This window comes from Dreissena polymorpha, chromosome 3 (genome assembly GCF_020536995.1).
Source record: "Dreissena polymorpha isolate Duluth1 chromosome 3, UMN_Dpol_1.0, whole genome shotgun sequence".
Lineage (NCBI taxonomy): Eukaryota > Metazoa > Mollusca > Bivalvia > Myida > Dreissenidae > Dreissena > Dreissena polymorpha.
Genome location: NC_068357.1, coordinates 119,044,799 through 119,067,380, shown reverse-complemented (window position 1 = coordinate 119,067,380; position 22,582 = coordinate 119,044,799). Strand labels below are relative to the sequence as shown.

At 35.1% G+C, this 22,582-nt stretch overlaps 1 long non-coding RNA gene across 3 annotated transcripts; it reads right to left on the bottom strand.

Moving 5' to 3' along the window:
• Positions 1-33: 33 nt before the first annotated feature.
• LOC127871199 (uncharacterized) lies at positions 34-22,559 on the bottom strand. Of its 3 annotated transcripts, XR_008045203.1 has the most exons (14): positions 22,501-22,559; positions 17,020-17,861; positions 15,225-15,763; positions 13,252-13,451; positions 12,333-12,445; positions 11,017-11,080; positions 9,695-9,840; positions 8,508-8,619; positions 5,155-5,300; positions 1,798-2,359; positions 1,578-1,709; positions 1,446-1,533; positions 1,358-1,401; positions 34-1,313 (listed from the first exon to the last, which is right to left on the bottom strand). It is a non-coding gene; the product is annotated as an uncharacterized LOC127871199 (long non-coding RNA). The 3 variants fall into 3 exon arrangements; XR_008045204.1 differs by lacking the exons at positions 12,333-12,445; positions 13,252-13,451; positions 15,225-15,763; positions 17,020-17,861; positions 22,501-22,559 and adding an exon at positions 11,419-12,312; XR_008045205.1 differs by lacking the exons at positions 8,508-8,619; positions 9,695-9,840; positions 12,333-12,445; ... (2 more) ...; positions 17,020-17,861; positions 22,501-22,559 and adding an exon at positions 11,419-12,309.
• Between the last annotated feature and the right edge of the window lie 23 nt (positions 22,560-22,582).

The window sequence follows — 22,582 nt, the reverse complement described above, 5'->3', positions numbered from 1 at the left end:
CTTAAGATAATGCAAAACAAAGTTAAACCAATCTTTCAATAGTTGCTTGACTTTATTTAGTGAAAAGCATTACATATACTAGTAACAAGATGTTCCTATTGTCTAAAGGATATTTGCCTCTTCAGAATGTGTTGTTCTGTATCATTTAGAAAGTGTCAAATGAGCATCGCCACAAGCAATGTTTGTTTATATTATCTGGCATCTAAAAGATGTATATGATGAAAATTGTTTGTACAAATGAATGTTTACAGCGAAAGTCAAAATGGCAACAATAAACGCATGATTTACATTGTAAATACAACCATTTCGCTATCGCTCTATATACAAATACAAATGACAAATGTACTGACCAATATATACAGTGATGAAGATTTCTTGGCCAAGTTAATCTCGTCTATACACAAACATATAAAGCATAATAAACCTTACAAAAACAAAAAATAATCAGATCATAACTTTGCCATTATCCCCACATCTCATATTTTCGTTTTTAAACACTCAGTTTCAAAACATGTAAAGCATTTTAAGTAAAAAAAAAGTCATTTTTAAATCATGTTCAAGCAAATAATTAAATAACTGGTAGTAAATACAGAATAGACAATTTAAGGAAGATTAAATGTTTTTGTCTGAAATTAATCAATATTTTCAAGAAATAGTAAGACAATAAACAACATTATTGATAAAAACACTAACACCAATGGGCACACTGAAGAGTATCAAAGCCATAGCATAAACATTCTCCACCTGTCTGAACAATTCTTGTAACTATGACCTCTATAGTACAGGTTTAGCAAAAAAAAACATGTGTCATTACATGAAAACAATACATTTTTTTCAATTTTGTCAAAGTTACCAGCATCATTAAAACAGTTTGACAAATGTTAAATTCAACATGCATAGACATATATTTACTAGCATTATATTTTCCTTAACATTTCCAAAATAAAATTTCACAAAACAGACAAAGTACAAAGCTAATTTTGCGCTTAAAAATAATATCTTACATTATTGCTTTTATCAAGTAATCTTAATCTTATTAAATTTAAATATAGTTAATAAAAGCCTTCAACATAAAATGACTGACAACATAATAGTTCCAATAAAACATGACCTTTGTTTTTCCTTGAACACAACTGGGATGGTCACATAAATACATGGCTGGCCACAAGACTTTCTGGCTTTCCACTTTTTGTTGGGATTTGTCATTATGCGATTTTTGTCTGAATCAAGTCACTAATTTTCCACCTGTCCCAAATTCAAAGATGAGACCTTCAATTGTACATGTTCACACAAGACGTGGGGTATGTAGAGACCTTAATTTGTTCATGTTCACACCAGACAAGGGATATGTAGAGACCTTCAATTGTACATGTTCACACCAGACATGGGGTATGTAGAGACCTTCAATTGTACATGTTCACATCAGACATCGGGTATGTAGATACCTTCAATTGTACATGTTCACATCAGACATGGGGTATGTAGAGACCTTCAATTGTACATGTTCACATCAGACATGGGGTATGTAGAGACCTTCAATTGTACATATTCACACCAGACATGGGGTATGTAGAGACCTTCAATTGTACATGTTCACACCAGACATGGGGTATGTAGAGACCTTCAATTGTACATGTTCACATCAGACATGGGGTATGTAGAGACCTTCAATTGTACATGTTCACACCAGACATGGGGTATGTAGAGACCTTCAATTGTACATGTTCACATCAAACATGGAGTAATTAGAGACTTTCAATTGTACATGTTCACACCAGACATGGAGTATGCAGAGACCTTCAATTGTACATGTTCACATCAGACATCGGGTATGTAGATACCTTCAATTGTACATGTTCACATCAGACATGGGGTATGTAGAGACCTTCAATTGTACATGTTCACATCAGACATGGGGTATGTAGAGACCTTCAATTGTACATGTTCACACCAGACATGGGGTATGTAGAGACCTTCAATTGTACATGTTCACATCAAACATGGAGTATGTAGAGACTTTCAATTGTACATGTTCACACCAGACATGGAGTATGCAGAGACCTTCAATTGTACATGTTCACATCAGACATGGGGTATGTAGAGACCTTCAATTGTACATGTTCACATCAGACATTGGGTATGTAGAGACTTTCATTTGTACATGTTCACATCAGACATGGGGTATGTAGAGACTTTCATTTGTACATGTTCACACCAGACATGGAGTATGCAGAAACTAGCACATCTTAAACAGCATTTATATCTCTGAGCTTCTTCGGTATGACTGGGGTTAATATGATGACAACTGTAGCAACAGGCTGTCCTTCTGATTTGCCGGTTTGATTTCGTCAATGGACGTCTGAAATAAAGAAAGATTCATAACAGTAAATGTCAGTTTTTCATTTTATGTGTGTTACCCATGATAAACAAGAACAATAATAGCACTTTTATACATTGAGTTACATTAAAAATTAATTATAACCACTTTACTATCAACTAACTTTAAGTTTCTCTATCAATCAGGAAATATGGGATGATATTCCATAAACATACATTTTTCCTTTGGAAAAATATTTCCTTATCATTGACAACAATTTAGAAAGGGCCAACTAGCCAATAGAAAATAAAACATGTTGAAAAAGAGTTTTTCTGAGATGTCTGCTGTGAAGTAGGCAAAAAGTCACCGATGCAACCACATTTTACTTTTGACTGAAAACTTTACTACTATGAAAGAACAAGAGCGTGGCATCACGGGTGCCACGCTCGGCTGCGAAAGCTTGTCAGAAAATATTATTTTTTGTTTAGAGATCACAGTGACCTTGACCTTTGACCTAGTGACCCAACAAGAGATGTGTTCGTCAGAAACAATGCCCTCTACTGCGCCGCATTGAAATTAAATTTCTATTTATCATTTGGCAGGAATAGAAATCATCTCCCTTTAAAGCTTATTACTTCCCTTGGATTTTGTCCAATCCAACCGGGGGGGGGGGGGGGGGGGGGGGGTCTGTAGACAGTCAAAAATGACCAAGTCAGACAACACTGACAACCTAGGCCTGTGGTTTATCAAAGAAATCATAGCCAGAGTTCATCATGTATCTATGGACATAAGTCCACTGGTATTTAATGAAAACTAGCATTTAAAAATTAAAACAGGTAAGAAATGATTATTATATCATTTAAAATGAGAGAAGTGTTCGTCAGAAACACAATGCCCCCTATTGCGCCGCTTTGAAATAAAATTGCTATTTATCATTTGGCAGGTATAGAAATCATCTCCCTTTCAAGCTTATTACTTCCCTTGAATTTTGTCCAATCCAACCGGGGGGGGGGGGGGGGGGGGGGTCTCATAGTCAATTATGACCATGTTAGACATCACTGACAACCAAAATAATAAATCTGTCCAGTAACTGTGAAAAGAACTTCAATTATTGGTAAGGAAATATATAATATGACATTTATAATTAAATAAATTACTTCCCTTGAAAATAATTGTCTCTAACAAATCTCTATTTTTAGTAGCAAATAATTAAAAGCCACTACCGTGACTGTAGATTCACTACTCAAAATGTGCAGATCCATGAGATACACATGCATGCCAAATATATCAAGTTGCTATGTTCAATATTGATTAGGTATCGCCCTTTAAAGCTTATTACTTCCCTTGGATTTGTATTTTTTACCGTAGACTGTAAAGGATGACCTTGACCATGACTGTTTACCACAATGTGTTTGTCAGAAACACAATGCCGCCTACTGCGCCACTTTGATTTATTTAACAAAAATATATACGTTGGCAGGTCAGATAACTATGTCCATATAAAGCTTATAACTTCCCTTGGATTTGTTTTTTCGACCCTAGACCTTGAAGGATGATGTTCACCTTGAAATTTTACCACTCAAATGTGCAGCTTCATGACATACACATGCATGCCAAATATCAAGTTTCTATCTTCAATATTTAAAAAGTTAAGGCCAATGTTAAGGTTTTAGCACGACGCTTACGCCGGACGACGAGCTGTCTATGAAAATAGCTCGGGTTTTCTCAGAAAACAGCCGAGCTAAAAATTAACCAAAACTAGAGCTTCGTCACAGACGTGACTAATACTCCTGTACCTGCTGCATTGACACTGAATATTTTGCATGTTGCCTTCACAAAAAAACAGCAGACACCATCCTTAATGTTTAAAACGCACTTAGTGATCCAGTGACCTAGATTTTGACCCGGCATGATCCATATTCGAACTTGATCTAGAAAATCGGATGAAAACAATTTGAATTAGAGAGTGGACACTTAATACAAACCGACCGACTGACAAGCTCACTCCTATATACACCCCTAAACTTCGTTTGTAGGGTATAATAAACAAGAAGAAAAGTTCACATGATTGTAAATATGTCTGATTTTATCACACAAGAAGCAATACTTTTCTAGGTCACACATGACAAAACAAGATGTGTTTGTGAAACACAATGTCCCCCTATATGATGTTTGACCTTGAAGGATGACCTTGACCCCTATATGATGTTTATCCTTGAAGGATGACCTTGACCTTTCACCACTCAAAATGTGCAGCTCCATGAGATACACATGCATTTCAAATATAAAATTGCTAGCTTCAATATTGCAGAATTGACATTTCATGAGCAATTTTGACCCATATATTTGACCTTAAAGGATGACCTTGACCTTGACCTTTCACCACTCAAAATGTGCAGCTCCATGAGATACACATGCATGCCAAATATCAAGTTGCTATCTTAAATATTGAAATACTGCAAAAGTGTACATTAAATGAGCGATTTTGACCCATATATTTGACCTTTGACCTTGAAGGATGACCTTGACCTTTTACCACTCAAAATGTGCAGCTCCATGAAATACATATGCATGCCAAATATCAAGTTGCTATCTTCAATATTGCAAAAGTTATTGCAAATGTTAAAGTTGGCGCAAACCAACCAACCAACCAACAGACCAACAGACCAACCAACAGACAGGGCAAAAACAATATGTCCCCCATTACTATAGTGGGGGACATAAAAAAACACAGCTGGATTGAAAGATGTATGGACACAAAAGGGTAAATCTACATGCACCCACCAATCTCTGAAAGTGAGGCCACGAAAAAGCATGCATATGACACGAAAACTCACCCAAGGTTTGCTATGCATGATGTTCATAGACTGAGGGTTGTGAAGCATGGGGATCTCGGAATCTAGAGACGATGACTGCCGCTGGTTCACTTGCTGTGACTGCAAATGCTCCTGAGATATACTCATTGCTCTGCTACCCAGGTTTTCTGGAATAAAAGTAAATCGTGCGTCAAGCAAATTAAAGACAATACTAGCGTTTTCAAGGACAAACAAAACTAATTTAAACCCAACAAAACACTTGTCAGTGTTTCGACCTTTCATATCGACAATGCAATGTCAAAAGATTTAACTAGAGCCTACATTGTGCCCACGATGTTCTAGAGTTGTAAAGCGACTTGAAAATGTAAACGCATTCAATGCAATGAAGCTAAAATAATTAGAGAGGAAACATAAGTTCATTTTGATTTATCACCAAACTTTTTTTTTAAGAATGTTTCAATAAAAACAAGAGCTCCGCAGTTCGAGACAGATGCCTCCCAAAACAGATCTTTGATTCCCATCACTCAATCCTTTCATGACATATCAAATGAATACCAATTTAACACCTAATGTCTCAGTGACCTTGACCTTTGAACTAGTGACCCAAATTTCAATAGACATCCTCTACTGTCCAAGACCGATGCACATGTTCAGTATCAAGCCAATTGGTCATTTTTTTGACAAGTTATTAATCGGACACGATTTTTGCACTTATAATTGCGACAGTGACCTTGACCATTAACCTAGTGACCCCAATTTCAATAGGGGTCATCTACCGTCCATGGCCAATGCACATGTGAAGTATCAAGCCAATAGGTCAATTTGTTGACGAGTTATTGATCAGAAAGGATTTTCACACGTATTGTGACTGTGACCTTTGACCTAGCGACCCCATTCTCAATAGAGGCCATCTACTGTCCAAGGCAAATGCATATATGAAGTAACAAGCCAATCGGTCAATTTGTTGACAAGTTATTGATCTGACATGATTTTCATAATTATTGTGACAGTGACCTTTACCTGTGAAGTAGTGACCCCAATTTAAATAGAGGTCATCTACTGTCCAAGGCAAATGCATATGTGAAGTATCAAGCCTATTGGTAAATTTGCTGACGAGTTATTGATCAGATGATTTTCACAATTATTGTGACAGTGACCTTTACCTTTGAACTAGTGACCCCAATTTCAATAGAGGTCATCTACTGTCCAAGACCAATGCACATGTGGAGTATGAAGCCAATAGATCAATTTGTTGATGAGTTAGTTATAGGAAATCAACTGGTCTACCAACACACCCAACGACAGACTGGCAAACATCCTGCAAAATAATATACCCCCTTTTCTTTGAAGTGGGGCATAAAATACACGTGGCGGGTAAACAAGAAATGGTTTAAATATACTTGTTCTAGAAAAAGTGTTATACATATATGAAGATTTACCAAATGCAACACTTTTTTATGTTTCAGTACAATAACAAAAACTAATGTGAGAACAGTTTAAAAGTAATTTACTTGTGTTTTATTTTGAAATAACTTGAATTTACAGGGTTTACATTTACGCACTGTTATTTTTTAAAGTAAAAATTAACCTTGACTACATTGATATAGTGACTCATCTGAGAATACGCCAAAGACAAGTGCAAGTATGACAGCTTGTTTATTGCAAAAGACATGTGCACAGGTCGGTACTGGATTAGTCTCTTTATAGGCAGGGCTCTACTTCTAATAGGGGTCTGATGCAAAGTCGGATACACACTTTGTTTAATTGCACCCTTACAAACCGACAAAAAGTGTGGTGGAAAAAAACATGTCAGAATGAGTGCACTGTTGTATATTAATTTAATATTTTAAATTGATTTATGACAAACACAGTGTCCTATTGATATTCGACACACATTTGCATTTTTTAGAAAAACAAGAGCTTGTCACAATAGTGCCAAATCCCTGCCGACATGTGTTTGCGTGTATGACAACATTTGTTTTAGAGAGTAGAATAATATTTGTAAAACATGGCAACGTTGCCATCCATTTATATTTCAAGGATCAATTAGTTTTTGAGATATGCAGTAGAGAATAAAATATAAGGAAATAAAAGAAAGTGAGGTAATTAAAGAAGAGGACTATAAACAGTTACTGTTCTTTGTCACTGTATTTTTCCTTAAACTCATCTATTTATTTTACAGTGAATTCTTCGTTGTTCAAATTAAAATATTACTGTAAAATAAGATAAAGGGAGATATTAAAAATTGAAAAGCTAAAATATATACTATAAAATTTAATTAAATATAATTAAAAAATATAAATAAATAAAATATAATATAAAAAAATAATTTAAAAAAATAAATTTAAAAAATAAAGGGAGATAATTAAAAAACTACGGCCGAAAGAGTTATGGTTCATGTTCACTGCACTTCTCCTACTTGCCACCTGTTTATATTTATAATTTCAAGTAAATCCCTTCAGTAGATTTAGAGTTATGCTCCGGACCAAAATTTACTTTTAAATAAAATAAAGGGAGGTAATTCAAAAACTAAGGTAGATAGAGTTATGGTTCTTAGTAAGTGCACTTCTCCTACTTGCCATCTGTTTACTTTTTTAAGTTTCAAGTTAATCCCTTCAGCAGATTCAGAGTTATGCTCCGGACAAAAATTTACTTTGAAATTAAATACAGGGGGATAGTTCCATACGTAAGGTAGATTGAGTTATGGTTCTTAGTCACTGCACTTCTGCTACTTGCCATCTGTTTATATTTCAAGTTTCACGTTAATCCCTTCAGTAAATTAAGAGTTATGATCCGGACAACAATTTACTTTGAAATTAAATAAAGGAAGATAATTCAAAATCTAAGATAGATATAGTTCTGGTTCTTAGTCACTGCACTTTCCCTACTTGCCATCTGTTTATATTTCAAGTTTCAAGTAAATCCGTTCAGTATATTTAGAGTTATGCTCCGGTAAAAAATTAAATTTAAAATTATATAAAAGGGGAGATCATTCAAAAACCTAGGTAGACAGAGTTATGGTTCTTAATCACTGCAATTCTCCTAGTTGCCATCGGTTTATATTATAAGTTTAAAGTAAATCCATTGAATAGATTTGGAGTTATGCTCTGGACAAAGTTTCAGACGGAAAGACGCACAGACACACAGACGGACGGACGGACGGAGACTAATACTATATCCCATCCGATTTTTTTTTCGGCGGGAATAAAAAAATAATTTACTGGCTGACAGATGTTGAACACAAATATTGTTATAATTGTTCTTATATTTTTACTTCAGTGAATAATATTTAATCTATATTTAAACTACGTACATATATATTCTTACCTAACTAAATCATATAATAATTAGGTTTAAAATAAACCCACACATACCAGATAAGGTAAGCCGCTGGAAACTCTCGTATTGTGTATTGGCTTCCACTGCTGAAGTGAGGACACTCATTTCGTCATTGCAGTCTCGGATGTCCTATTGTGAAGTCATCTTCTTTATTGAAAATGATACATGTATACACTATTTTAAAGCGGGTATATACGATCTTGTCAAATATTTGTTAATAAATTTAAAATGTGTAAAAAACTTGTTATACATATATTTCAATATAAACTAAAATAAAAGTAAAGAAGAACATGTGTCGAAAAATTCTAAATAAGCCAGATATTTAATTCTGAAATCGAAAAAGGCTGTACAGCCGAATTCGCCAGCATGTATATCATGCATGTACAATGTGAATCTAAATTTAGTTTAACGGTTCATTTGAAATTCCTGCAGCGATATCGATTCATACGACACACGAACACTTACTAAAAAGACGAATGCATCGGTTATTGTAGGAAAATAATTACGAATTATCTTCGTCACAACCGGCTCGGGGCGCTAATTTGTATTTGCTGTATTTTATGAAATTCGTCTTAAATGTATCATTTTTCTTGCATATTGTGTGTTATTATAACATATTTGTATCAATATTTTACAATTCAGCACATATAAAAATCGTATATACCCGCTTTAAGGGAAATGTTTAAAGATATAGTCCTGTTGTTTCTTTTTCTTTCTGTAGAAATTCCGTTTACTGTGAGTGATTGAGCAATATTTAAATGAAAATGTTAATACAGATAGATGGTTTGGTTGATGCCCTGTTTTATAGTCATTTTGACAAATTACAAACATGTAAAAAATACAAATTTAAAGGTAAATGTTAATAGATTTACTTAGTGATGCCCTGTTCTGCAGTCATTTTGTTTACAAATACAGATGGAACAATATAAAATAGCTTGATCATCGAGTTTTAAATATCATTTTTCAAACATTATTAAAACCACATCAACACAGTTTATGGAATAACCTAAAGTAATAAAAATACAAAATATAAAAAAAAATCATAAAAGCTGCCTTCTTTTAGGTTCTAAACTGAGATTATTGATATTATTATGTATCAAAAGCAGTAAAAGCAATTTACAATAACATACTGCAAAATATTGGTATACACTGTGTAGTTAAATGTGCTTTAGTTATGTCATTCGGGTCAGTCAAAGTACTCATAAAATCTGTGAACAAGTACCTTTAAAATCTTACACGTTCTTACTGCAGTGACTATCTAAGCCCAAGTGATCATCAACCTGACCATTAGGTATGTACAAGGCAAGGTCACAGTCCCGTTGGAGGTTTTCATCGCAAGGCACTGGGTGGTTTTGGGAGACCCTGAACCTGGTAAGTAAAAGAATGGCAGAGTGATTAAATCAAACAATAAATCAAAGCATAGTCAATATATTGCTAGGCCGTTACTCCTCCCATTGGCCATTCCGTAATACATGGTGTAATGTAAACAAACACTCCTTATTAAATTAAAATGCTAATTATCTAAATAAATTTATATTCATTAACATCATATTTATTGATTTCCATTGATGTATATTGCTTAACTTACGTTTTTGTCATTGTATTTGTATAATATTATTGTTCAAACTTGATTCTCATTCATTAAATAAATCCACCATTTCACATTACGTTTATTGGTATATATTTTACTTTAAAGGTCGTCACTAGTGTCAGTGATGTCATGCCCAAAAAAGTATAAATAGCGGATTCGAAAGTAAACAAGTATCAGTTTGGAATACAGATTTAAACGAAAAACATCCGGTTAAGATAGATTATTTAAACAAGAAAAAGATTATGATACAGAATAAGATGCAGGTACGAATATTTTATTATTGATTGTATATGATATTTTTTGGATATATGCTTTTGTTGTAATGAAAATAATAATGAAACTGAAATTGAAAGTAAAATAAGAAATTTTGAATGAACCCTTTGTTTTATTTTGTTATACGGCATAACAATATCAATATGCTTAAATATGTTTGGAAACGAATTTTTGATAATAACTAAAAATTATAAAGAAATTCATTCTTTAATTTGTGCATGAATACTTGTATTAGCTACCTTTCATATGCGTCAGTGTTGTTCATGTATTGTTTCATATACAATTAAGATCATACACAGGAATCAGCAAATATGTTCTTTAACTCCATTTGTTTTTATTAAAACAATCCATGTTGAGTGGACTTTGCAACAGACCGTATTCACACAACTTTACACAACTGTGGGCACAATGTTAGTTATTAACCCTGAATAGAATATAAGTTACACAGCCTCTGAATTCCCATGTGTGGTGAGATACAGTGTTATTAATTTGATCTTGTGCAAAAGTGACTTGGCCAATGATAATTTAGGGCTTTGTCACAAGATGACCATCTACCAATCAAAGCAAGACTTCATGGGGATCAAACAACTAAAGTATCAATTTAATCCTGTGAGAAATGTAGATGTTGTTTGATAAAATCTTTTTACATTATATGCAGACAAAACACTCATTTTACTGACCAACTACATGTAACGGTGGATGATTTCATCGCTAGGCACTAAACATTGCGGGGTGACCCTTGACCTTGTTAGGAAAAGAGAGGCAAAGTGATAAAAATCAAACAATAAATTAAAGCAAAGTAAAAAATATTGATATGCTTAATTATGTTTTGAAACTAATGTTTGCGAATAAATTAAATTATCAAGAAATTCATACTTTAGTTTGTGCATTAATACTTGTATCAGCTGTCATGCATATGCATCAGTGTTGTTGATGAAAGTGCGTTATAAAAGTACGATCTTACACGAGAATCAGTAATTATGCTTTATAACTCTTTTAGGTTTTATTAAAACAATCCATATTTTGACAACCTTGCTGAAAACTGCTACAACTAGGTAGCTCAAACGTGTAAGACAGCTTACTAGACTGCTACTGTTGTTTTTGCTGCTGTGTCGACTAGGCTTGGTACTGCCAAACACTTAACAAGATAAGCTAAAAGACATATGCTTGGCAATTTGTCGAAATGCAACATAATATTTCACAATGGCTCCTTCATGAACATGATTGATTACAAGGGATGCAAGTGACTATGCTTTATTTGTTTTTAGACACTACTATTCAAACAACTTTGCACAACTGTGGACACAATGTTAGTTATAACCCAGAATTGCATATAGGTTACAGCGCAACTGTGGGCAAAATGTTAGTTAAAACCCTGATTAGAATATAAGTTTCATATCTTCTGATTTCCCATGTATGGTGAGATACTGAAAGTAAAATAATACTGGGTAAAAGAGTGACTTGGCCAATGAAACGATGGGGCTTGGCATGCAACAAAATCATCACTTATCACTTACTGTTCAACGGTTTCACACAATTTAAGTTGCAATTTAATCCTTTGAGAAATTTAGATTTGACACAAATCTTTTTATAATATATGCAAAAAATGCTGCATTGACTAAACAACTTACAGAAAATTGACTCCAATATACAATCTCCAAAACGTGGTTTGTGGAGTCTTATTATCATTAATTCACATCAATTGCTGTTTTATTGAGATGTTCAGAAATAAGTAAGGCCATAGCTATAGATGTTCAATTTAAAATACAAATTTGAGGGTCAAGCTTGAACCTTATGCATTTTCTTCACATGTCTATATACAATACAATAGTTTGTGGCTGAACCCTTAAACTTAGATAAGATAAACTGGTCAATTAATTGAAGAGGAGAAACCTCAGTTTGCATAGGGTTTAACCTTATTTGTTAAAACTTGATTCCATCTAAAGTATTAAGGCAATGCCGCAGTGACCCCTTTTGCGATGGGAAGAGGGCTTACCTATTGAGACGTTGTGTTGTAGTTGGGGAACACCGTTCTCTGGGCCTGAACTTGTGAGTATAAGGCCTCTGTGAACAGATAAAAGGACCTTAGCGCATTCCAGAACTGTGTCCCTGTAAATCAAATAATTCAAAAATGTCATCAATTACATTGGATGTAAATCAAGTTTGTTTGAGTAAAAAAGAAATACATTATTTTTGAAAACTCTTGATACAAATGAGATATACACTAAACACTTCATACAAACATACAAACATAGACTACTATATACTGTACACTAGAAGCAAACATTTTTCATCCATCTGAAACCAATATTTATTAAGTGCAGTTCAACAGCAAAAAGGTGGGACGGACATAAGGAAGAATGGAAGGAAGGACGGAGAGAATTACAACAGACAAGGGCAAATCGGTACGCACCCCCCTTTGCCATTTCAAGGCAATTATGAATATTAACGATAACATAATGATTTTATTAAGTTAGCAGCCATGAAAGAGTTTTATTAATGTATAAAACGCAATAACTATTTAAATTGAAATTTGAAGTAAACAAGAGATGTGTTCGTCAGAAACACAATCCCCCCTATTGTGCTGCTTTGAAATAAAATGTCAATATATCATTTGGCAGGTTTAGAAATTATCTCCCTGTTAAAGCTTATTTCTTCCCTTGGATTGTATATTTTGACTTTTGACCTTGAAGGATGACCTTGACCTTTCATCACTCAAAATGTGCAGCTTCATGAGATACACGTGCATGTCAAATATCAAGTTGCTAGCTTCAATATTGCAAAATTTATGGCTAATGTTAAAGTTTTCGGACGGACGGACAGACTGACTGACGGACAGTTCAACTGCTATATGCCACCCTACCGGGGGCATAAAAACTGAACATTATACATGGTAAATGACAGTACCAATGTACCTTATGGATGAGGTAAACTTGGCGCCACATCAGGAGAGTTTGGAGCCCAAGAATTAGACTGGCTTCACCATGCAGCTAGGACATGTTGAGCATTTGCCCCAAGGTCCTGGGCCAGGAAGTGTTGCTGGGCATCTGGGCCCAGCTGACCAGAGATCCTGTTTTTCAGCAGGGTACCGATCTATGATTGCTAGGAACTAGCTCTTAAAACAAAAATCGGCAATTTAAATAAATATTGAAAATAAATGAAGATAATATTATTATTATGTGCTGAAGGCATTAAATAATTGTTTTACTTAAATTTAAAAGAATTTAATAATTAAAGTGGATTTTTTTATTGGAAGGAGAAACTGTTGTTCAAGGGCTAATTTTCAGCAGTAAAATAGACACAACTATGCCCTGACCTATGATTAAAACTGATATCAGATTAACTTTTATTTGCTTTTTATTTACCAAGTTTGATCAACTTAAAAACGAATAATTCACATTTTATGCTAGGAACTTTTCCTCAATCAGGCAGAAAAAGGACTGACGTTAAGTGAACTATATGAGCCTCATTCTCAGATAAATAGGACTTAATGACAATTTAATGGGACTTAATGTATGTGCAGTCTGCACAGGCTAATCTGGGATGACACTTAAATAGGACTTAATGTATGTGCAGTCTGCACAGGCTATTCTGAGATGACACTTTAATAGGGCTTAATGTATGTACAGTCTGCACAGGCTAATCTGGGATAAAACTTTAATAGGTGTTAATGTATGTGCAGTCTGCACAGGCTAATCTGGGATGACACTTTAATATGACTTAATGTATGTGCAGTCTGCACAGGCTAATCTGGGATGACACTTTAATATGACTTAATGTATGTGCAGTATGCACAGGCTAATCTGGGATGACACTTTAATATGACTTAATGTATGTGCAGTCTGCACAGGCTAATCTGAGATGACACTTTAATAGGACTTAATGTATGTGCAGTCTGCACAGGCTAATCTGGAATGACACTTTAATAGGGCTTAATGTATGTGCAGTCTGCACAGGCTAATCTGGGATGACACTTAAATAGGACTTAATGTATGTGCAGTCTGCACAGGCTAATCTGGGATGACACTTAAATAGGGCTTAATGTATGTGCAGTCTGCACAGGCTAATCTGGAATGACACTTTAATAGGACTTAATGTATGTGCAGTCTGCACAGGCTAATCTGGGATGACACTTAAATAGGACTTAATGTATGTGCAGTCTGCACAGGATATTCTGGGATGACACTTTAATAGGGCTTAATGTATGTGCAGTCTGCACAGGCTAATCTGGGATGACACTTAAATAGGACTTAATGTATGTGCAGTCTGCACAGGCTAATCTGGAATGACACTTTAATAGGGCTTAATGTATGTGCAGTCTGCACAGGCTAATCTGGGATAACACTTAAATAGGACTTAATGTATGTGCAGTCTGCACAGAATATTCTGGGATGACACTTTAATAGGGCTTAATGTATGTGCAGTCTGCACAGGCTAATCTAAGATGACACTTTAATAGGACTTGATGTACGTGCAGTCTGCACAGGCTAATCTGGGATGACACTTTAATAGGGGTTAATGTATGTGCAGTCTGCACAGGCTAATCTGGGATGACACTTTAATAGGACTTAATGTATGTGCAGTCTGCACAGGCTAATCTGGGATGACACTTTAATAGGACTGAATGTATGTGCAGTCTGCACAGGCTAATCTGAGATGACACTTTAATAGGACTTAATGTATGTGCAATCTGCACAGGCTAATCTGGGATGACACTTATATAGGGCTTAATGTATGTGCAGTCTGCACAGGCTAGTCTGGGATGACACTTTAATAGGACTTAATGTATGTGCAGTCTGCACAGGATATTCTGGGATGACACTTTAATAGGACTTGATGTATGTGCAATCTGCACAGGATATTCTGAGATGACACTTTAAGCACATACATGAAGCCCCGTATCCCAGAGCACCGCTCAGATACTACTTGTTGTTCTTATTGCTGCTGCTGCTGCTGCTTTGACCGGGCCATAGACAGAGATGGAGCGAGTCCCGACGCCAAAGTTGCCACCTCAAACCCGGGAATTCTCAACAACAACTGCTGTTAAATGGTGTCAATTCCATACTGGCATAAAGTTCAAATTATTCGAGAGCAACTTATCGAGGTCAGTCGCAATAAGGAACAAGTCACGCAACACCTGCTCTATCTGTTGGATCAAGTAGTTTCTGTGTAAGCGACTCGTCTGGAACAATTTGTCGATTTACAGCATTAGATTGTTGCTAAGCAACATCGATGCTGGGATGGAAGTCAAACTCCCCAAGGCTCCGCTGTAAGAAGTGTTGAAGTAGCCAACATGGGAGAAGATGTTTTGAGGCTTGCTACTCTGACGCAAGACGTTTTTGTGCTGAATTATTTAAGCGAAGGGGTCAGGATTGTCATCAACTTTAACTTCAACGATGTTTTTATCTTGGCGGCTTATAGTGTTTGCTGAAAAGAAAATAGAAAGTAAACTAAAACCCGAATGGTTTAGACTTAGTGACAAATGAATTTGCCCTGCAACAAAATACTTTACACACCTGCTTTTTAATGCCAAACGTTGCGTCTATAATTGATATTTAGAACATCGCAATTAATGTTTCACCAATAAGAACTCAGAATAGCGTTGTTTCAATTTGTTATGCCCAAAAAACTTAATATTTAAATTTTTGGGTTTTAAACCGCAAAAAATACATAGTAAAGTACAGTTCATAGCAATGTGTAATACTTTTTTTAACAAGAGATGTGTTTGTCAGAAACACAATGCCCCTACTACGCCGCTTTGATTGTATATTTTTGTATTTGATTATAACCCTTTACAAATATTACTTCCCTTGTAAAAATGATCTGTACCTGCCCAATGATAAATATGAATTATCTCCCTTTAAAGTGTGTTACTTCCATTGGATTGGTTTGTTTTTACCTTTAATCTTGAAGGATGACTTTGACCTTTCACCGCTTAAATTTTGCAACTCCATGAGATACATATGCATGCCAAATATCAAATTGCGATTTTTAATATTGCAAAAGTTATGGCCTATGTTTAAGTTTTCAGACGGACGAACTGACAGACAGTTCAACTGCAATTTTGCCACCCTACCGGGGGCATTAAAATAAATTTAAAAAAACAGACATGACTTTAGTAATTTTAAGTGCGAGACTGTCCCCCTTAATAGTTTTGACTAAAACAACTTTACAACTTTAAATGTAAAAATTAACAACTTAAAATGTATGACTATATAATTTTAAATGTGATTCTCTGCAACTTTAACTGAAAAACAATACAACTTTTAACATGACACTAAACAACTTAAAATATGAGACTGTACACATTTAAATGTGCACAACTTATTACGCAAGACTAAACAACTTTAAATGTTAGACAATACAACAAGTCATAAGACACAATACTGTAAGTATATGAGTACTTGATCACACACGTTTTGACTATGGATTAGACAGAAATGCAAAAACAGATGAAAGTCTATGGGGAATTTTTTATTTGTATTTTAATTGTACTAAGTTTCAACTTATGCAGCTTAATAAGGCAAGTAACTCATTGTTGCAACCTATCAAACACTTTTTATGGCAAATATTGCATTGTAAATTTTAACCAGTAAATATTTATAAAAAAACAGAGTTTTTGAGGACTGGGGCTGAATTTAGGCCCAATCTTTGACACAATTAATAACACTGTAAGGTCTCACCTGAAGCTCAGAAGCTGAGCTGATATGCTGGCCTCGCAGATATTGTTAAGGGCCAAGTTTGAGTTCTGATTAACTTCGGGTTGAGAGTCGAAGGGCGTACTGGACCATACAACAAAACTGGTGTCCTCTTTTTAAGCCTTCTTTAGTCTCAATTCAATGCGATGCCCTTTGGGCTCGGAGTGCAAAGTGCATGTAACAAAACCGGACGTGTTTACTTTAAGCAACTTGTTTTCAATAATGGGCGGAATTCACATCTGAGGCGCACCACATGAATATATTGTGCGCTGAGGACAGTCCATAATGCTTCTACTGTCCTAACTATCTACAGCAGATACACTTCTGAATGAATTGTTTCGATTGTTCCTTGATTTGCTCTCGTTCCTCGCTGAATATATAGCTGTCTTATAAAGAATGAAACAAATTATTCAACGTTTAATTCTTCGTGATGTCCACAGCAAGAACTAACTGTTAGAGTTAACTGTTAGCGTTACCATAAGTACTGCTATCAAGTCTCGCTTCTGTAACACTCATCCCACTCGGGCACTAGAGCTAAACAAAACTACTCGGGCATGCTTGGGGAAATCTAGACACGGACATTTTGTTTGTTCATAACAGCGCGCGAAAACTTGACATGCTGAGGATTTATTGCAGAACAGACTTGTGTAACGATGCTGACCCTTTGAGGCCGGAGGTCCAGTGGGAGGAGCTAGGGATTTTGAGGCCGGTCGTCCAGTGGGAGGAGCTAGGGATCAGGGGAGGGAAAGGATGGTTCTGTATTTGGGCTCCTGCAGGCCGGACTTGTGCTGTTGCTTGGCCAACTCGATATCAATGCTGGTGCTCTCCTGAAAACAACAACACTAGAGTGGGGGATATGAACTTGTAATACATTTTTACATTACAATGTATAATACACTACATATATGCCTCTTGATTGGATGTGAAGGTTTTCAACAGCAAAACATAATTATCTGAATTACTAATTTGGAATTTAATTGGTGCATTGTCCTAAATAGCAATTAATGAAAATTAATGCAATTAAACCATTTCATATTAAAACATTAAAAGTGTTGGCTAATGCTTTAATAACCTGTAAATTCATAATTATTATTCTTACTTTACTTTCAGTGTAATTTTATAAGCCAATTTGCCGCTCATCAATATTAGAAGCTTTCGTTCCAGATTAGCATGTGAAATCCACATAAGCAAATCAGGGAGGACACTTTCTGACGATACTGAATTTTCACAAAAGAAGGTACTTATTTTCAACAAAACATACCTTTAAAGAGGTAATTGTTGTCCCTAAGTAGCCTGTGCGGACTGCACAGGCTAATCTGGGACTACAATCTAAGCACATGCATTAAGCCCTTTTTTTCACAGCGTGGCTCATTGATGTTTTTAGCCAGTTTTTCCTGCATAACAACAAAAACAAAAGGAAAATCATCTTGATGCAATCCGCTAAAGAACTTCCAAGATTTGGCTCCGTACGAATGGATGGACGAAAAGACGGACGGACGGACAACGCCAAAACAATATCCCTCCACCTATGGCGGGGGATAATAATAAATGGGAGGCAACAACTTCATATTTATGTATTCCCAAAGTAACAAAAACACACACACAGAGCTACAGATAAGCTTTTTGGGGTAATTGGGTAATACCCTTCAAAATAAGAATGAATAGGGTAATAGATGAATGATTGGGTATCCAAAAGTATGATGCCCGCTCATATAAAAAAATAATTGGGTATTTGTACCAAAACAAACAAGTGAATTGGGTATTTGCAATAAACGTGAATTTAGCTTCTCAAAACCGTACCTACATAAAGTCACTGTTATGTATTCAATCGCAGTATAGGTTGTTCCATCTTTCTGATATCAGATTCAACAATCTGAAGACAAGGGAATTTCTCAACCCACTCATCGAATGTGTTTCTACTTGTTTTTGTTCCAATAATATGGGCCAGTACTTTTGTTTTAGAAACCCAACACACCCCACAATGCAACAGCATAATAGATCAAACAATGCACACATATGTCGTTGTGGTTGCCAGGAGGAAGCGTCTATATATGATAAAACACCTTTTATTTGATGAAAATCGTCCAAGTATGTCCAAAACAGCCAAAAGTTTCACAAATAGCACCCCAAAATCAAAGTGTGTAATTCCTGACGTCCAGCTGTCAGTAATGAATGAAGGCGATTTTCGGTCGATTGTTCACAATTAAACAAGAACTTTGCTATAAACTCCACAAATGTTTTTCATTTACTAAGTTTGCTGGCAACCACAACGACATATGTGTGCATTGTTTGATCTTTTATGCTGTTGCATTGTGTTATTCAATACATCTGTGAAATCATCGTTGGGTACCTTTACTCTTATTATATATATAAGGACCAAAAAATTGTTTCAAGTACCTGTGTCCCATCATAGGGGTTTGGAACGGTATTGTGGTAGTATAATATAGTGTATTTTGACCTAAAATGCCCCAAACAAAATTCATTATAGTTATCAACTATACCCTTTGCAATTGTTTTATATTTAGATTGGTTTACCACGACAAAGGAATCTAAATGTTTTTTGTATTTTTTTGCGAAACTTTTCGTCTGCCTCGAGACGCCATTTTGTTTGACTCCCATTTGTTATCATCTAAACGATTGGTAAATACGTTACCAGATAAAAACAAGCGCTTGTCGATTAAGACTCGATTCAAGACGGCCAAAACAAAACGGAATTTTTCATTACGCATAGAAGGCAGCTCGAATTGGGTATCGGCGATTTGTTTTGCGTACCGGTACGCACAGATTTTGAAAAAATTGCGTATCCACCTATTTTTTATTGCGTATTTACGCAAATACGCAGCTTATCTGTAGCTCTGCACACACACCATTTTTACCATGCCTTTACAGGTCTTTGGTGTTAAACTCTGTTTAAATTCACACTAGACAACAATTCCAAAGTAAACCATCATGTCATAAAAGTTGTAAGACATATTACAAGTTAATAAATATGAAACAATTTAATGGCAACAACTCACTGCTGGTACATATTGACAGTTCTCTCCCTTGTTAGTGTAAGCTAAATTTATTAAAGGCCACAATATACTTAATGATTTCCCTATATAATTCAATGTAAACGCTACAACTTAAAGAGAAAATAAATGCAACATTTTGAACATAGAGACCACCATAACGATACTTTTTCTGAAAGTTCATTCTAAGCTGAATCGATTTAAGCAATAAAAAAGGTATGTCATGTTAAACCAAACATTTACTTTACTCAAATCAAACTCTACTTCTTTTGCGCCTTAAATTTTGCGGCCATTTTCTAGTGCAATGTAACTGTTTTCAGGTCAAACTTGTACTTTAGTCTCTAACTTGATCATATGTCAGGGATTAAATACTGAGCACCTTTTCTTTCCCTTCCAATATATCCAAGAGATAAAGTCAGAACACCAGTCTAAAGTGTAAAACATGGCTTCGAGTAAAATATGATTTTTTTAGTCAGTACAGCCCTACATGAAACGATTATTTAGTATAATGTAACCTATAAGACAACCTGAACTGTTTTAAACGCAAAAAATATGCACTTCCTTATCATTTTTCATCTATCCTCAATGTGCATGCCAAACTTCAGATTGATCCTTTACGTAAAAATGTTTGAACAATGAAAATTATTATAATAATGCCTGATAAGACATATGGCTTCCATTGTCGGTGCTTAAATTTATAAAGGGCTTTCAAGAGCAAATAATATTAACTTATATAACAGAATACAGTAAATATACTGTAAACTTCTTTTATGCTATATCGAAGAATAAATATAATATTATTAAAACGTGTTTGGGCTTCTTTCAGTGAGAATTTGTGAGTTTAGATGTGCTCAATACGAGATTCTGTACTTTTTATTATCCCCTGCCATAGGCGGAGGGATACTGTTTTGCGTTGTCTGTCAGTCCTTCCGTCCGTCCGTCCGCCCGTCTGTCCGGAGCCATATCTTGTAAGTGCTTTGGCGGATTTCATTGAAACTTGGTATGAGTATGCATATGGATAAGAGGATGATCCACGCCAAATGGCATTGTACACCATCAGTTAATAATAGTTATGGCCCTTTGCATCTTGAAAATGCTTTTTGTGTGTCCGGAGCCATATTTTTGAAGTGCTTTGGCCGATTTTATTGAAATATGAAATGAGAATATATATGGATAAGAGGATGATGCACGCCAAATGGCAATGTACACCATCTGTTCATAACGGAGTTTTGGCCCTTTGTATCTTGAAACATTGTTGTTTTGAGTGTCAAATATAATACTTTTGTGTCCAGAAGCATATTGGCGTGTGCTATCAATTCAACGAATTTGCTTGTTTTAATTATTTTCCCATACAAATTTTCCAATTTAATTATTTTTCTTTACACTTTTCAATACTCGTTAATTCCATGAAACAAAACGCATTTATTCCATGAAACTAACAAGAACGCATAATATCCTGTGAAAAAATGGTGGTTTTATGTAAATCATGCTCCTTTGTGACGGGGCCTGTTTTGACTAAAAAAAAAACACTGTATACTCAATGAAAACTTAACACCTCCTCACAATAAGACTCTATACGGCATTAGAGGGAATAGATTCCAATTAAATAGGCTTAATTAAATATCTTACAGCTTTACAAAAACTCAAGGCCTGCATGGGGATGACAGAAATTATTGCGGTGTTGTGTTTCTGAGGTGTCTGTATCGGTAAGTTATAAAGCATCGAGCTGGAAAAGGGTTTGAGTTATTGATCATCAAGTAAAATAAGTTGTATTGAAAACACGATATACACAAGAATAGACGCCATTTTACCTCCTGTGAAATCATATCATATCATTCTCGTACACTTCACTTATTTATACACTGCAAAAACACTATTATTCGCGGGACATTATTTTTTATTGATTTTAAGGGTTAAACGATCCACAAATTAAATACAAACACACTGGAAAATAACTTACACAAATTCCATATTTATTGTTTCCAAACTGAGAAAGTCATGCATTAACTACCACGTCCATGAAAGTCTTTTTTTAACCACGAAATAACATGCGGACGAATATATATGATTTTACAATAAACAAACAATTTAAAAGGATATTTTACCTTATGTAAATTCATACCATTCTTTGCCACCTCATCTTAATAAACAGGAAATACACAAGCAGGGCTCTTCCTTGAGTATTCATGGGTCTGTTAAACGGAGCCATACTCAAAGCGTGTTATATGCTGTTCCTTATGAAAATTATATCTCAATTATGTTTCAATTAGATCTAACAAAGTTTATAACTATTATAATAGGATTTTATTCCTATAATTTGAATTATAATTAAAACTTATATTAAATGTGTTTTTCCCAAATCAATGGACTTTTAGCACAAAACAAATTCAAAATCCCAAAATTGCATTTTTTCCCAAAGTGGCCAAGAAAAGGCCTGACAAAGCGTCTCTTTTACCTTCTGCGTCATGCTTGTCCCCCACATCCTCAGCATCATTGTCCCAACCCAGCAGCAACTAAAGCAGCAGAATAGCTTGATG